This window comes from Schistocerca cancellata, chromosome 3, assembly GCF_023864275.1.
Source record: "Schistocerca cancellata isolate TAMUIC-IGC-003103 chromosome 3, iqSchCanc2.1, whole genome shotgun sequence".
Classification (NCBI taxonomy): domain Eukaryota; kingdom Metazoa; phylum Arthropoda; class Insecta; order Orthoptera; family Acrididae; genus Schistocerca; species Schistocerca cancellata.
In genome coordinates, this window is record NC_064628.1 from 256,300,631 (window position 1) to 256,318,162 (window position 17,532).

Genomic DNA, 17,532 nt, shown 5'->3' on the forward strand with positions numbered 1-17,532 from the left:
AGTTGTCTCATTTTTGGTGAAAGTGTAGCTTCAAGTCCAACTTAAAGATATCACTGTAGGTGTTCGAAATGGTCACCATTAACATCCACACACAAACGATGCCGCCGAACTGCAGCACGAACTACTGACTGCAACGTGTTCAGTTGGATATTTGCACATGAATGTACGATGGATTCTCGAAGTTCATCCAATGTGCGTGGCTTTTGTCGATAAACGACGTCCTTAATGTTTCCTATAGGTAAAAGTCTAGAGGAGTTAGGTCTGGGGAACGTGGTGGATACTCCACAGCACCTCTTCGGCCTAACCATCTTCCTGGTAGATTTTCGTCGAGATACGCCCTAACACGATTTTGGTAGTGGGCTGGGGCACCATCTTGTTGAAAGTAAACTCTTCCGTCTCCATAAAAGTCTCGGATGGCAGGTAAAATGGATGTCTGAAGCTTCTGAAGGCACTCCTCACCGGTAACTGTGCCGTCAAAGAAGAATGGTCCAATCAAGCCCCAATAAGACAACCCACACCACACATTTACTCCTGTCAAATTCACGGCTTTGTCTACATGGACGTTCGGATTTTCGGCAGCCCAGTAGATGCAATTGTGGTGATTTATTGTACCATTGAGTTTGAACTGTGCCTCATCAGATCACACAGTCATCTCTGCAAACTCTTCATCGTTGCGCACCATCTTAGTAAACCACTCGCAGTAGCTACTGCATTCTACGATCTGTGTCGTCCTCGTTCATTGCGTGTAGCAGTCGTGGGACGTAGCACTTCCACTTTGCTGTCTTCAAAATTTGCCGAACACTTGAGCGACTCACTCCAATTCCACGGGCGCACTGTCTCACAGACTTCTGTGGTGAGCGAGTGAATTGTTTAACACACGACGGGAGTTGATCGGACTTCTTACTGTTACAGGTCGTCCAGATCTTTGTTTGTGTACATCTTTAACACAGCCTTCGGCCTCAAATTTGTCTCGAATGCGACGAATCGTTAAACGTGTCAGTGGCTCTGTTTGATACTAATTTCGCCATTGCCGTTGAACCTCATTAATGTTTTCGTACTTACAATACCACTTCAAAATTGACTTCGTTTCATCGAATGTAAGCCTTGCGCCAACCATGTTTACTCTAGTAACTAGGTATAACTAAGAACAAAACAATATCTGTCGACTGTCATCTGACAAAACAAAACAACGCAATACAACGCTTGTGTGACGATTGCCGGAACTATAAACTATTACACTACCAAAGATGAGACAACGCCGTCAATTAGTTTGCCAGTTATGGACTTTTAAACAGTGGATACATTTTTTGAACCCCTCTGTATAATGCAGACTGACGACAGCAGGGAAAGCTTTCCTGAAAAAGAAAGATACGCAAACTTTGATTGCGAAGTAATAGGAAGTCCTTCCTGAAACTATTTGTCTCTAGTGTTAGCGATACTATAACGAAAGGTGTAGTTAAAGAGGTGAGCTCGACGCTGTTCCTTGTAAGTGCTGTGGGCAAACATATTACAACCTCTCGCATACGTCTCGCGAAGTGACTGCAATGAGAAAATTAGGAGTGAGTTTTGCGTGCCAATAAATGGATGGACTGACACGTTAATAGGTAGACTTAATTTAAATCTACATCCAAGTGCATACCTCACAAGCCTCCGTACGGTGCGTGGTGGAGGGCATCCCGTAAAATTAATAGGGATTTCCTTTCCTATTCCGCTCGCAAATAGTGAGGGAGGAAAGGACTGTCTATATGCCTCCATATGAGTGCTAATTTATCATATCTTACCTTCACGCGAAACGTACGTTGGCGGCAGTAGAAGCCTTCTGTTCTAAATTTACTCAGTAGCATCCCTTGAAAAAAAATCGCCTTTCTTCCAGGGATTCCCACTTGAGTTCTCGAACCATCTGCCCACTAATTTGGCGGGAGCTAACAGGAACGCCTCTACATGGCTGTATTTTGAAGGAAACTCAGGTCTGCAGGGTCACACACATTTGGGATGGAGTGGTCAGTTACTGTTACTGTTCACCGGATGAGCCTTTAGGGGTATTTCGAAAACACATCTCAGGACGTCTTGGTTTGCAGGAAGGAGGAGGGAAAGCATATTGTTCAACATCATTGTATTTACCCCAGCAACATTTAAGCGCCAAGTTCGTCTGAGAAGGATAGGACAAATTTTGCGAGTCTGAAATCTTTAACAGCTTTCCGGCATGTGAGAAGTGGCTTGTCGGCCCGGAATGTTATACCCTTGATGTGTGGACGGAGGTTCGCGACCTGGTGTCAGTGGGGCAGCTGTTCGCATGCGACACATTGGCGATGGCAGAGATGGGGGCGGAGTCTTCACGGGGGCGGAGAAGAGGCTGAAACATCCTACTCCAGACTGACAGGTCCCAGCAGGATTAGATCGGGAGCAATTTACCAGAATTGTGACTTTTTTTCCACTGGTATGACAAGGCAACCGACACACAGAGTGTAATCAATATTGGATCTCTTAAGATGTCTCACAACGTTTACCAGCCTAATTAGGTATCGGAGGTGGTTTCTACCTAGCCTGTAGGAACCCCCCCCCAGAGATGTCACAGAAGCGTCTGTAATGGTTACCTGGTGAGTGTAATCGAGCTGCAGCAAAAAAATTACTATGTCGTGCAAAGAGACTCTCACGATCAATTGAATCAATTAGTCGGCCGCTGTGTCCGAGCGGTTCTAGGCGCTTCAGTCCGGAACCGCGCTGCTGCTACGGAAGTAGGTTCGAATCCTGCCTCGGGCATGGATGTGTGTGATGTCCGTAGGTTAGTTAAGTTTAAGTAGTTCTCAGTCTATGGGACTGATGACCTCAGATGTTAAGTCCCATAGTGCTCAGAGCCATTTGAACCATTTTGAATAAATTAGTCAATGAATTTGATATCAGTGACGTGACGTGATGCCGGGCAAGTGGAAGCGATGGAATGAGTGCCACGGATATGATTCGTGAGTTGGAGTGGTAATCAGGCATTTTTTAATTGCGGCGAGATCTTTTAACGAAATTTCAATCTCCCACCTCCACAGGGAGAGAAGGCCATCCTAATAAAATTACCTGTACTACAGAATTTATAAAGGGATACTTAGTGTAAACCTGATATTTAAAAATCCTCTGTGCTACTATTTGACTGCCTTAAGAGACGTGAAAGGTGACAAGACACTGAGTCCGAAAGTGAAGAGGCATTCTGTGACAGAGGTAGAGCATGGTCTTAGCACTTCATGAGCCAAAAATTACAGTCCACTGATGCAGGATATAAAAGGTATTAAGCTGATTTGAACATATATATACACCGGATGAGAGAATACTTAGACAAAACATAGCCTATGCCGTACTGTTGTACAGGATTTCTAAGCTAAGAAAGATACTTAGCGATGTGAAAATGCGTGTATGCTCAGATTTCTTCGGTCTTCGAAAATAACGCGCGTAAAACGGAGGAATCTACATTTCGCGCGAGAAATTTGAAGTGTGTGGGCAACAACCATCACGTCTTGGATTGGGTAAAGTGGATTTTTTTAACTGAAGAGTCTGTCGGGGTTGGAATTGCAATTAGAACTCCCAATGCGTTGCCTCGCAGTGTAGTAAGAGCTAAAGACGCTGGTGCGCGGCAGGTGCGGTCTTGAGGGTCGTTCGGCCGGAAGCTGTGGCTTAGCTTGTGCCAGCTGGGCAGATGCAAAGGAAGATCCCGGCTAATCGGCTCTTCAGGTGCACAACACATTCGGTAGATGGTGCTGGACTAGGCTGCAGGTGAATGGCCAATTTTTTCGTCCTGAGATGCTGTGTTCAAGTAAGATTATGTGCACTACACTCCTAAAAAAATCGTACAGTATATTTCACATATTTTTGTTGGCTAGGATGCGACTTGTGACTCGGAAGTCGGTGTAAGTGTGTTTCATTCCCCAGTGCTGTTGCTACAGCACGTGTCTGTAAGGGCAGGGATTTCTGGCAGCACTGGGACAGTGTGTCACTATCGTAATATTATTACCCATCCTTATGCCCCTCCCATGAGTTATGCACTTGTAGATCAGCAGGAGGCTACTCCACTGCACTTCATATTTGTTGTCCTGTTATTATTACCCATCCTTCCCACATACAGCCACTGACTGAAGCAACTCAAGTGCTGGAGTAATAGCGAAAAATACCCTCCGTCCATCCAGCTGTTGTTGAAACGTCTGGCTAGAGCTGCTCTCTGGCACTCGATCATTGGCAACTACCACTCCAGAACTCCCATGCTTCGCCGCTGGAGGGGAAAATTGATTTTTCCGACAGTTTTTGAATTTCCCGCAAATAGGAGGAGGAGAGTTGGATTGCGCCAATATTGTGGGTTGGCCATCTTGGATTGTGACATCTTAGACTGCATCAGTATGCCAAAGACGATCAAATGAAGACCCCTACATCCTTCCACACCAGCGATACACAAATTGATTTTTTGTAAATAAATATCGTCGTCGTTGTCGTCGTCGTCGCGTCCTCTGCAATGCAATGTAATTAGCATTTGAATTTACCGCGAAAATTTTAATTTACCAAGAGAAATTGAATTTCTTTTCAGCAGTGGATTGGCAGGGGAGGTCTGGACATGTACAAAGGGAGGGGGGAGGAGGATGAAGGGAAGAGTTGGGGGTTTCTCAGAAAAACGTATTATTCCCAGGGAGTCACACATCAATTACAACAACAATAGGTTAAGTGGTTATGTCATCAGTTTAATTAATAAATTAGCATATCAGTTAGATATCAAAAGTGGCGTATAACGAACTTCGCCCCACTACTACGATGTCCTACTGTGGGAGAAGTCTGTAATTGCCTGCGTACATTCTTGACCGGCAGGAGTCGTCGACCATTCAAGTCCATTTTTAAGGGACTATGGGCCTGATTGCACAGGGAGAGATCAAGACTATTGGGTGGGTGCTAGAGTGTCTCCCACTTGAGTTGGCGTAACTCCTGCATTATGACATTTGTGATGTGGGGACGTGCGTTATCATGGAGTAGCATGGAACTTGGCACACCATTCCACAGTAGTGCTTTTGCTCCATACACATTCTTCATTGTTGGATTGATGTCTACTAGTGTTCGTCCTTCGGTAACCAAGAAAAGAATAACAATGTTGGTCCTGTTTGGATGCATTTGGTAATAACATCGCCATGGTTCACATTTCTGCGTTTACTACATGTACGTTGGAAAGATACGAATGACACACTACTTCCTTTCCTACTTGTCGGTGCTCAGATACCTGCATCAGAGCTGCGCATGCTGCAGCAAAGACCTTAAACAGAAACTTCATGTCTCTGTATGTCCAACTTTAGAGAGATCCTCTTTTAAAGAACTGACTTGTAATACCGCATGTTTTGATTGTTTTGGAGCCTCCTACTTCATGAGTTTTGACATGGTACTGCATGAACGCATGCGTTTTTTACGATTTGATAGTGCATGAAAATCTGGGCCCTTTGTCTTTTCCACCCATGAGGATCCACAAAAAGCTGCACCGTACAATCTAAAACTGTTTCCTAAGTGTGAAATGGCTGTGTTAGGGAAGTGTAAGATAGGATCCAATGTACTACATGGTACAGGAACTTCAGACGCGACGGTAAGAAAGTGAACGCTGTGGTGTGTGTGCTGTTGTTGTGTTGGCACACACTAAAGAGCTAGCCGCATAACGTATTGGAGTGCTGCTTGCGAAGGCCGCCAGTGACGCAGGAAGCAGCGAATCGCCCCACACGTCTCGCGCAGCTTGGGCGTCCGTTTCTGCGTCGCGCTGTGCGCACGTGGGCGCCAGATCCACGTGCCCAGTCTGCACTGGCGCCCTCCAGCTTTCACCAGCGGACGGAGACTCCCCTCCCGATAGGCATTCTGAAACTGCGTAGATGGCTAGAAAGGAAGAGGAAGAGCGACTGAAGAGTCATAACAGGCAGGGAACTAAGCTGAGAACCTCAAGGGAAGAATTTGTCACCTTGAAAATGGAATCATTCAGATATTCCGAAGAAAACCTGACCGGTTTCTTCTGATTGCAAATGGTAATGTTACCAAACAGTATTCGACAAGTCCTCTCCTTCAGTAGGCGGTACTTCTGGCGTACCCTTGACAGTATGCCACGTTTTACGCGGTCCAGTCACATTGTGACAATCGAATATATTAGACATCAGCGTGGAATAACCACTTAAAGACGGCAGTTGGTAGCATTAGCAGTGGTGTGTATAGAAAGCGTGTCGGAGGGGCGCTGAAAACAGTGTGGATACAGAGCGGTTTATCTGACGTTCTAAAGGGGTATGATCATTGGCTTTTGAGCCAAGTGTGGAAGTACTCCCGAAATGGTCAGTAAACTGTTGGCGTGCCGCCGTGGTTAAAATATATCGTGCATAGTAAAATGGAGCCATCCAAAACAGACCCCGAAGCAACTGTGCTGCACCACGGTCATAGATAAGAGGGTTGAACGACAGCTGCGGAAATTTGTACGGGCGAATAGACGTGAAACTGTCGAGCAACTGACTGGACAGTTCAACCAACAGTGTGTCCTCAGCGACCGTTCAGCGACTCTCGTATTGCATGGGGCTGTGTAGAAGGACTTGGTTTGCTGCACCGAAGCTGATTGATGTTCACCGGTGACGTAAGGTTGAAATTTGCACGCCAATACTACAACTGGACACCCACTAAGTGGCGACAGGGGTTTTCGTGTGGATCACGTTTTATGCTCCATCAGAACAATCATCGGGTCGATCCAGGTCGGCGAAGGGAGTGTTATAGTATGGGGAATGTTTCTATGGCATTCCCTGTCTGATATCGTCATTCTGGAAGGAACAGTCGAGTAACACAAGTATGCATCCATCCTTGGGGATCATGCCATTTTTCCTCGGCATGATGGCCTCTAACAGCAGGAAAATTCAACTTGTCAAATAGTTTGCAGTGTACGTGCCTGTTTCGAAGTGTTGCAGACGGGGCCTACCGTGCTCCCCTGGCCACCAAACTCCTCGGATTTAAACCTAATTGAGAAAATGCGGGACCATCTCGATCGGGCTCTTTGCGCCCTGGATCCTCAACCAAGCAACAGATCGCAGCTGGCCACGGCAGTGAAGTCGGCGTGGTTCCACATCCCTGTCAGTTTCTCTCAGAACTTCACTTGCTCTCTTCCCCGCACGTCTCGCGACGGTCCACGCTGCTAAACGTGGTTACTCAGACATTTAACACGTGGTCACATTAATGTGATTGGATACAATAATTGCTTGTATTTCGTTTGCTGGCAGGATAGTGGTACTCCAATTACTTGTTGTCTTGCGCTCTGTTTTGGGCAACTATTAAGTTAGTCTAGCAAGGATTGAAAATTCTGATATTTATCAAGTTTACTTGTTAAATAAAGTATTTGGGCGTATATTGTAACTGTCATTAGAGTGGTTGGTTCTTCTCCAGTCTATACTTAACTGATCATCCAGCCACAATTTGAGGCTTTTATTATTGGTACTTATATTGATGATTATTTTGTCCAATAATGGCTAATGTGTTAACGAATTTTAGCAGAGCTCTTCTTCTGAAGCTCGGTCGTCCACGAAAAATACTTACAGGCACTAGAAGTTGAAAGCTTAGAGAACTCGAATGGAAGTCCCTGGAGGGACGACGTTATTTTCCTGAAAAGCTATTGAGAAAGTTCAGAGAACCGTTTGTGGCGGACTGCAGTAAGATTCACCTGCACCCAATGTGCATTTCACGTAGACCACCGACACATGACAAGACAGAGAAATAAGGGCTCTTAATGGGGCGAATATACAGCCGGTTTTTTTTACTTCGATCCATTTGCAGATGGTTTAAAAATGGTTCAAATGGCTCTGAGCACTATGGAACATCTGAGGTCATCAGTCCCCTAGAACTTAGAATTACTTAAACCTAACTAACCTAAGGACATCACACACATCCATGCCCGAGGCAGGATTCGAACCTGCGACCGTAGCGGTCGCGCAGTTCCAGACAGTAGCGACTAGAACCGCTCGGCCACCCCGCCCGGCCTTGCAGATGGAACGTGGAGGGAAATGACTTGTAGTGTTACAAGAAACCCCCCTCCATGCACCAGATTGTGGCTTGCAGAGTATGTATGTACATGTGTGCACTGATTTAATCAGCTCTTACCGCCTCGCGGGATTAGCCGAGCGGTCTTAGGCGCTGAAGTCATGGACTGTGCGGCTGGTCCCGGCGGAGGTTCGAGTCCTCCCTTGGGCATGGGTGTGTGTGTTTTTCCTTAGGATAATTTAGATTAAGTAGTGTGTAAGCTTAGGGACTGATGACCTTAGCAGTTGAGTCCCATATGATTTCACACACATTTGTACTTTTTTCCTCTCTTACCGTATGAGTAATCTGGAATGAAGATGCGTGATGAAATAGTGGTGGTGTGTGAGTCTGTTTGTGTTTGGGGCATGTAAGAGTTCGAAAGGCACACTGGAATCAAAACTGAACACTGTTCTGAATATGTGTACATCTACGGCATGAGCTGCAGTAGTCTTTCAGTTGTAGAAGACTGTCTCGAAACACCCACAGAACTTTATACTCTGTCGATGAAGGCAGGAAAGAAATGTTCAGCAGATACGTTTAATATCTGAGTGGTTACATCCTCGTGGAAGACTTGAAACTTATGTTGCGGCGACAGGCAGACTTACACAATACTAAAACAATAGGTAAATCCATATAAACTATCCTGAGTGTCACCTCATTAGTGGCAGTGCAGTGTAGCTTCAATATTACCACATTTTCTCGTAACTGTACGATGAATTATTTTCCACAAGATACACCTTTCGCAGAGTGCTACAGAGGAGCCCAATGTGGTTTGGATGGAAGCCGGGTGGGGGCAGGCCACGTGACTACCTTTTGGCTGCGGCTGTCTGGCAGCCCACGAATCACTCGCCCAGCCCCAAGCAAATGGCCTCATTCGGAGCCACCACAGCCCACCCGGAAGCTGTCGTGACGTCTTTTGGCTTTCACTGAAACCCACCGAGTTCTGTTTCGTAGCAGATAGTGACATAATCTCCACAAGCTTTCGTGCCAAGCACAGCAGGTGATGAGAATTTCTTATACATCACAAACGACCCGTTTCGCGCTGAGGTGCGAGTGCGTTCACAGCTCTGTCGCCATTTCGAGTGCCGGGAATGTACAGGTTCACGTCTTCGTGACAAATTAATTGGTAGTGATTTCTCCAAGTCAAGCGGCAGACACATCTGCATTTTATTAATCAAAAACTGCCCCAGTTTGGTTTTGAAACATATAACAAAATTTAGTACATTATCTGAAGATTTCATAGTTTTTTATTAACCGTCTCAGTGTTGTTGCACCCAAAAATGCGCCAATACATTTAACACACTTACTATTATTATTATTATTATTATTATTATTATTGTTATTCTTTCTTTCTTTCTTTTCTCAGACGTTATGTCTGGTGAAAAATGGAAAGTGACGCGGACCTTGATCAAGCGTGACTTCCTTTTAACTGTACGGTATATGTTACATTGCATTTAGGAACTTTCGGGTAATTGAACATGTATCAATAATTACGGATTTCTGTAGTTGTATATATATGTTTGGATGTATTGCATTGATGTACTGGTGGATATTGTGAGGTATGACTCCTGTAGTTGATAGTATAATTGGTATGATGTCAACTTTATCCGGATGCCACATGTCTGTGACTTCCTCAGCCAGTTGGATATATGTTTCAATTTTTTCTCCTGTTTTCTTCTGTATATTTGTTGTATTGGGTATGGATATTTCGATTAGTTGTGTTAATTTCTTCTTTTTATTGGTGAGTATGATGTCAGGTTTGCTATGTGGTGGTGTTTTATCTGTTATAATGGTTCTATTCCAGTATAATTTGTATTCATCGTTCTCCAGTACATGTTGTGGTGCATACTTGTACGTGGGAACGTGTTGTTTTATTAGTTTATGTTGTATGGCAAGTTGTTGTTGTATTATTCTTGCTGCATTGTCATGTCTTCTGGGATATTCTGTATTTGCTAGTATTGTACACCCGCTTGTGATGTGATCTACTGTTTCTATTTGTTGTTTGCAAAGTCTGCATTATCTGTTGTGGTATTGGTATATTTAATAATATGCTTGCTGTAATATCTGGTGTTTATTGTTTGATCCTGTATTGCAATCATGAATCCTTCCGTCTCACTGTATATATTGCCTTTTCTTAGCCATGTGTTGGATGCGTCTTGATCGATGTGTGGCTGTGTTAGATGATACGGATGCTTGCTATGTAGTGTTTTCTTTTTCCAATTTACTTTCTTCGTATTTGTTGATGTTATGTGATCTAAAGGGTTGTAGAAGTGGTTATGAAATTGCAGTGGTGTAGCCGATATATTTATATGAATGAGTGATTGCTTTGTATATTTTGCTAGTTTCTGCTCGTTCTAGAAAGAATTTTCTTAAATTGTTTACCTGTCCATAATGTAGGTTTTTATGTCGATGAATCCCCTTCCTCCTTCCTTTCTGCTTAATGTGAATCTTTCAGTTGCTGAATGTATGTGATGTATTGTGTATTTGTGGCATTGTGATCGTGTAAGTGTATTGAGTGCTTCTAGGTCTGTGTTACTCCATTTCACTACTCCAAATGAGTAGGTCATTATTATTATTATTATTATTATTATTATTATAAGAAGAAGAAGAAGAAGAAACGTTTACAGGAACAAAAAAAATGGAATGATCGTGTAGCATTGCTGGCCAGGAGGCCCCATCCGGGAAAATTCGGCCGCCGAGCGCGAGTCTTATTTCAGTCGACGCCACACTGGGCGACTCGCGTGCTGGTGATGGGGATGAAATGATGATAATACAGCACCCAGTCGACAAGCGGAGGCGGCCGGGAATCGTACCCGTGCTGGCTGCATGGAGACAAGCACGTTACCTTTTTTTAGGTCTCATTTTGCTCTATATTGGTCGATGAATTTGTTCGTGGCGGACGTCCGATGACAGCCGTTCAGGTTCTTTCTTGATGCGTTCACTCTGTTTTTTTTTACAGAGGGTAGTTAACACCCTGACCGAGCACGCTGAGCTACCGTGCTGGCCCATTCAGCTAAGTCGGCGGACTTAGAAGAATCAAATGTCTACGATTGACGGTAGCCCCATGTGACTTCTGAAAAGAGGACCATCAGCAAAATTCAACAAATGGAATATTCTGTCCTTAATTCTGCTGATTGTTTCCCAACCAATCAGTATTTGCCACGAGGGAAAGAATAAGAGATATGATTCTACCCCTCCCCCCCATCCCCGACGGGCTCAACTTATAACTTCCACGAACGTGCTAAATGACTAGTATAAAACCCCCCCTAACATCGATAAATTTGTTGAAGAAAGTCTGGGCTGCCCCGGTCGATATTGATCAACGTCATGAGGATGCAGAACGCAACGGAAACCACTGTATTAAACACGCAAATGTTTATCCACAGGACATAGGGCTGAATTTGAAAATGGACCTGCCAAGGGGGAGGTCACCGTGAGAAATTACTAGAATAACGAAAGGGTAACATTCTACGAGTAGGAGCGGGAAATGGCAGAAATCTGAATGTGCTAGGTAGCTCCAGATACTGAGTAAGTGCATAGACCAAACACCGAACGTCGTCAGTCTCCTATTCATCCCCCAGGACAAAAGCAGTGTACCTAATGCGTCTGTGTATACAGCAAATGCAGTGTGCAAATGTGAGAAAGTGTTGTGTTCTAAATGTTTGCGTAGTGTGTATCTGAGACGGCAAATGGAAACCAGCTGGTTATTTACGTATTGGGATGTGGGAAACTGCCAAAAACCACATCCAAGCTGGTAGGAACTCCGACCCCTCGTCATTAATCCGCAGAGAGGATTCAGTTCGGGGCCGGCATACCTCCCCATCCCGGAGGCGGCTACCTGGCCGGGTGGGTATCAACCTAGAAAATCTGATAAGGGAAATTGAGAGGTTCAATCTAGATATAGTTGTCAATGAAAATATTTAGAAACTTTTGAAGTGAGTCTGTGGAGAAGAATGCTTAAGATGAAGTGGACTGACGTAATTAAAAATGAAAAAATAATGAGGAAAATAGAGGAAGAAAAATGATTTTTGGGAGTAGTCATAAACAGGAAAAAAACTTGAATGGGTCAAACACTGCGCAGGAATTGTCTGCAACAAAGAATCATAGACGAAAAAGTGGAAGGAAGGAATGAAAGGAAAAGGGGAGAAGAGAATTGGAATGATTGACGAAGTTAGAAATGGACGAACAAGCAGATGAAGGAAGGTGCTCAGAACGGGACACGACGCAGAGCCTCCCCTTGAATCCTGTCAGAAGACTGGCACACAAGAGAAGAATGATGAAGCGAAATGGAAAGAAGGTAAGAATTTGTCGTCAGATACATGCAGGATATTATCAACAGCAGCAGAAAATGGTACAGCGGGAGTGGGATTCGTAATGAGTTGGAAGGTAACTCAGAGAATGAGTTACTCTGAGCAATCCAGTGAGGATTATTCTCATTAGAATAGACAGCAAACACTGCCGCCAACAATAATGATTGTGGTTATAATGTATTAAAATAATGGAATAGATGATGATAAAATGTTGAAATGCGTGGCTTTTTAAAATATATTGAATTAATGAGATTAATTTTTCGGCATGAATGACAAGCACAATAAGCTGATCTATGCCTGGAAATACGGTAAGTTCGTATTAGTTCATATTATTTTGCAGGGCGAAGTAGTTTCTTTCTCCGCTGTAGATTTGTGCCTAGCCTTCTTTAGAATGCTACGTTTGGTCGCCATGTTCACCTTTAAAGTCTTGACCGTGTTCCCATTAAGCTTATCGGATCTTCGTAATTTTCCAAAGTACACAGATGGGCTTCAGTTCTTGTAATTATCGTACTAGTTGAAATAACAACTCACACGACCTTCTTGTTAATAAAACAATACTTTATTTTCTAAATGGTGCACATATGAAATACATACTCCTCACTTATTCATAGCGACCCCAGAATGGCGGTCTACAATTACTCGCTTAAAATGGCGTGCTTCTCACTCGTTCACTAGCTGAGGGCGAATCCTTCCTTCCTCCTACTGGCACAAGAAAATCTCTCCTTTTTTAACAACTGAAAATCAAAAATACATGACGGTAGGCATAGGTTCTATGATGGACTACCGCTTCATCTTCTCTCTTTGCCTTTAAAGAAGACGAAAACATAAAGGAAATGCAAAAGGTTTATCACATGTTGTACATGCCGACGGCACAAACAGATGACGACCCAGTAGAAGTAGTCTACGGGGATATCGAACGAGCAACTCAGTACGTAATGGGAGATGATAGCCCGCAGGGTTGGCCGTGCGGTCTAACGCACGGCTTTCTGGGCGGAAAGGAGGGCCTGGTCCCCGACACGAATCCGCCTGGCAGATTTGTGTAGAGTCCGGTGACCCGGCCAGCCTGTGGATGGTTTTTAGGCGGTTTTCCATCTGCCTCGGCGAATGCGGGCTGGTTCCCCTTATTCCGCCTCAGTTACACTATGTCGGCGATTGCTGCGCAAATAAGTTCTCCACGTACGCGTACACCACCACTACTCTACGACGCAAACATAGGGGCTACACACTTTTTTTTTTGTGAGACGTTCCCTGGGGGGTCCACCGGGGGCCGAACTGCACAATAACCCTGGGTTCGGTGTGGGGCGGCGGAGGGGTGAAGTGGACTGCGGTAGTCGTCGTGGGGTTGTGGACCATTGCGGCTGCGGCGGAGCCTCTCCGTCGTTTCTAGATCCCGGTTAACATACAATACAATACAATGGGAGATGATGATCTAATAATTTGGGGAGGGGGGGAGGTGATTGGCACGCTGTGGTAGATAAAGTAATTGAAGACGGCATTACGGGAGAATATCGGCTCGGTAGGGTAGCAGGAGTGAAGTAGGGGGCAGACTTCTGCAGTAAACGTAAGCTGGTAAAAGTGAATGCTCTTCAATAAAATACAAGAGATGCGCTTGGGAAAGGTGTGGAGACACGGGTATATACCAACTGTATTACATAATGGTCAGACAGAGATTCCGATATCATTGTATGGCGTACCAAGGAGCAGTCTAAGGCCAGAGTTTAGCAACGATGAAGAGCAGGCTGAAGTTGAGAGGCTCTTTAGAAAAAAGTATGCGCCTTGCTCCCGATCTGCTGGCACTACATATAATACGAGTAGGGCCTATTGTGTTTACTGATTTGGTGCGGCTCGGCATGGCACAACAATCAGTTTCTACGTAATGTATTGTTAAATCGCCAGTATTAACAGCGGCCGGACAAAAAACGCTCCAAGCTTGAAGCCCACCGAATTCTACCTGATGCGGCCGATCCAGAACTAGAAATCCCACGTTCAGAACGTTGTGTCACTATCCAGACGTTTCTCGTAGGTTTGCTGGAAGCTTGTCTTTCGGAAGTGGAGCATACAGCGCAAGAAAACAGGCACAGACCAACAACGCTGCGTCTTTCCGGCAATAGTGACGTTAGCGGCCTTGACATGCGATTGGCCAATGTTTGGACACCAGTATGGCTATCGGCTATTAGAAAGTTAGCGAGAGCATTCAAGCATTTTAACGTAAAGTGTTGCTGCTAATATGCGCAGCAAAAACATATTTCGTCGCGCTATTGAGCAATGACTAAATAGTTTGGCGTGTTTCCTGTAGTTCCCTGTATTTATGTTGCCATTTTGTTACATATGGCTTTGACTATGTGTGAACATCCGTCTTCGAAACAGAGAGTTTTGAAACGATTGACCTTACATTCGTTTCCAAGAGACTCGGCTGCAAATGAAAAACACATTTTTAGACCAACAGGTCAGTGAGGGATGTAGTTTGCACACCGTCGAACGAGTTTTGTAGTGCACAATATTAGTCATTCCATGCCCTTCACAAGCGCTCTGAATCTCGTTGTACATAAAGCTCGAACGGATGAACTCTCATGTAGATTGCAGCAGCTTATTGGTATATATACTACTGCATAGACAATCAAGAATTGCGCAGTCGCAAATTTTTGTACAGTGGTAGGGGGTAACGAATAACGATACAAAAAATCCTAACCGGGAGCGGTGATTGGGACGTGTAAGTCACTTCAGGTTTTTCTTGAATATCTCGAAAACCGCGGGTCCTAGCTAAAATATTTCCCAGTTAAAAATTTGACTACATTACCACAAAGGTTCTATTCATTTTTTTCTCTAGGACTAAAGGTTAGCGCATTGCAGGGGATGGAAAAATGGTAGATTACTAAAAATAGTGTTTCAATGATATAAAATTGTTTACTGTTAAATGAGATGGGTTAAGAACAAACATTAAATGTATTTACCACATCGAAGTGCGGTAGAGGAGTATTAAGGAATAAATTGTGCTCTGGAGGGGGGGGGGGGGGGGAGGAAGGGGGGTGGTCGAATTGTGAGAGAAGGTAAGTCTCTGTGTTGTGCTCATTTACTTTCCTTCTTCGTAGGTCTGCAAACGGAACACCAAGCAGGTTGCTTCTCTACTCTATCTAAGCTACTGCATCACAAAAAGGGACTACAGGGTCCTTCACGAAGTTCTTTCGACACTTTCGTAGCTTGCCTTGCAAACCACTGACAACGCGGTGTGCAGACATGATCGGGGGCATTTTTCACAAATTCCGTTGATGCTACATGGAATGCAGGTACGAATTACTAATGATACTAACGCAAAAAACGGATATGGACAGACTAAACGTAAATCTAAGCACATTGTTCTGCAGTGCTAGAGGAAATTGATTCTTAGTTGTCCTGTACGGCACCTGTAGTTTTCTTCCGGGAAAGCAAACTTCCCCATCCCTACAGCCTGTACTTGCATTTTGTGGTGTAGTGGGATAGACAGAATGGAGAATTACGTGCTTCCTCTTCACGTAACAGAATCTATGAAGGAGGGAAGTGCATGGCCACAATCTGGCGACCTACCGTCCGTCTGCGTCTAGCCTCCACCCTGATAAACCCTCAGAGCTCAATTTAACCCTTAATAAGGTTCTACTACACTTACATGTGGTACACACATTTTATTAATATTTGATCTTAACCCATATTATTTAAGAATACACATCAATTTTATACCGTCAAAAAACTAGTTTTATTAATTTACGATTTTTTCATTACCTGCAAGGCGGAAACTATTAGTCCTAGAGAGATATGAATAGGATCTCTTTTTGTATAAAATTCAGTGTAGTTTAATTTTGTTCAGGGAAACCTTTTTGCTGGATCCCATGGCTTCACACCATTTCCTTTGAAAGTCTGTAGCAGAGTGTCTCCGACGGTAATACAATCTTAAATGCCATTCAGGCTGTGGAGAAAAACCATTTCCTCCGCGGTGTACTGATCCCACAACGTCGTGGAAGGAGTCTCTGTAGAATTTGAAAGACACTGAAGAGAAGCATGTAGTAGTCTAGTCACTATACAGCACTGTACATGGGAGATATCTATAGAGACGAAACTTGTCAGCTATTATCTAGTCCAGTCTACTTGTATTTTGATGTAGTTAAAACGATGGTATTTCTTTTTGCAGGTAAGATGAGATCGACTTCTTCTATGGCTTACCACTCCTGAGATGGATGCATTGAGCCAGTGCAGCAAGGTAGCGTAACTAGTAATTGGTTTCCAGCGCACTAACGTTTGTACTTAAATCTGATACTGTCTTAGCATGAAGGATATTTCAATATTGGGAAAACTGACCGCCTTTTGTTGATTCATTGCCGCTAATTGCAAATAAATTCAGCAAAATCTTTACTTTCAGGTGATATTGTTTCTTCATTCTTCCTAGTATTATTTCCATTCTTTCACTCATCTGCCTTCTGTTTCTAACGAGTATTCTGCATTTGAGTGGTTTCAAGAGAAGGAAAGGGAAAAATAATTTCATTTTAGTCGTGATTTAAAAAGTACTTACTGTATTCATATCTTTTAAGTTCCATTTATTTTATATATATTTTTGTTGTTTTGGTTTGGCACTGCTTATTGCCTTCACATCCACAAACAGTGTGGTAATTACTTCCCGTGTAAGATTTTTCTTCAGTGTTTGTTGTTATTCCCTGTGTAAAGTTTCGTCATACGTACGACGCAGCTTTCATACAGTCAAAGTATTTCAGATCAGTGATATCGGTATTCTTTCTACTCAACAGCATAAATGTAAAAAGTAACTAGAAATTTCGACAGCGGTATCAAAGAAAGCAGGCGGGCTAAATTTTGAAGTAGCTTTGGAGCTCAGGTTTTTTTTTCGCTATTTGAAAATAAATAAATGTGTAACTACTATTATCAAATGTGCCTTATCTGGAGCAGTGGTTTCCAACCTTTGAGACCATTAGCTGGAACACCCCCTCTCCCCGTTCCCCACCATTATCATATTAGTGCATAACTGTACTTTAGAATGAATAATAAATTTCTTTGGCCACTTTAATTTTGTAAATTACGAAAGATAAACGCTACTTAATTTTTGTAGGTGTTTTATTGAACCACAAACTGAGCCACTGGGACAAGTGATACTGCTTATTTCTAACTTTTTTTTTAGAATTATGAAGCTATTCAGAGTGCTTTGCGAGTG

General features: G+C 43.7%; 1 protein-coding gene across 4 annotated transcripts in view; it reads left to right on the plus strand.

The window, feature by feature from the left end:
* The window catches only part of LOC126174904 (bestrophin-2-like), a 481,716-nt gene that overhangs the window by 236,988 nt on the left and 227,196 nt on the right, over positions 1 to 17,532 (plus strand). The window contains exon 2 of one of the 4 annotated variants that reach the window (XM_049921337.1): positions 16,504 to 16,572. The exons of the other annotated variants lie outside the window; for them this stretch is intronic. The gene's annotated coding sequence lies outside the window, so the exon portion shown is untranslated. The remainder of the gene's footprint in view (positions 1 to 16,503; positions 16,573 to 17,532) is intronic. 4 annotated transcript variants of the gene reach the window in all.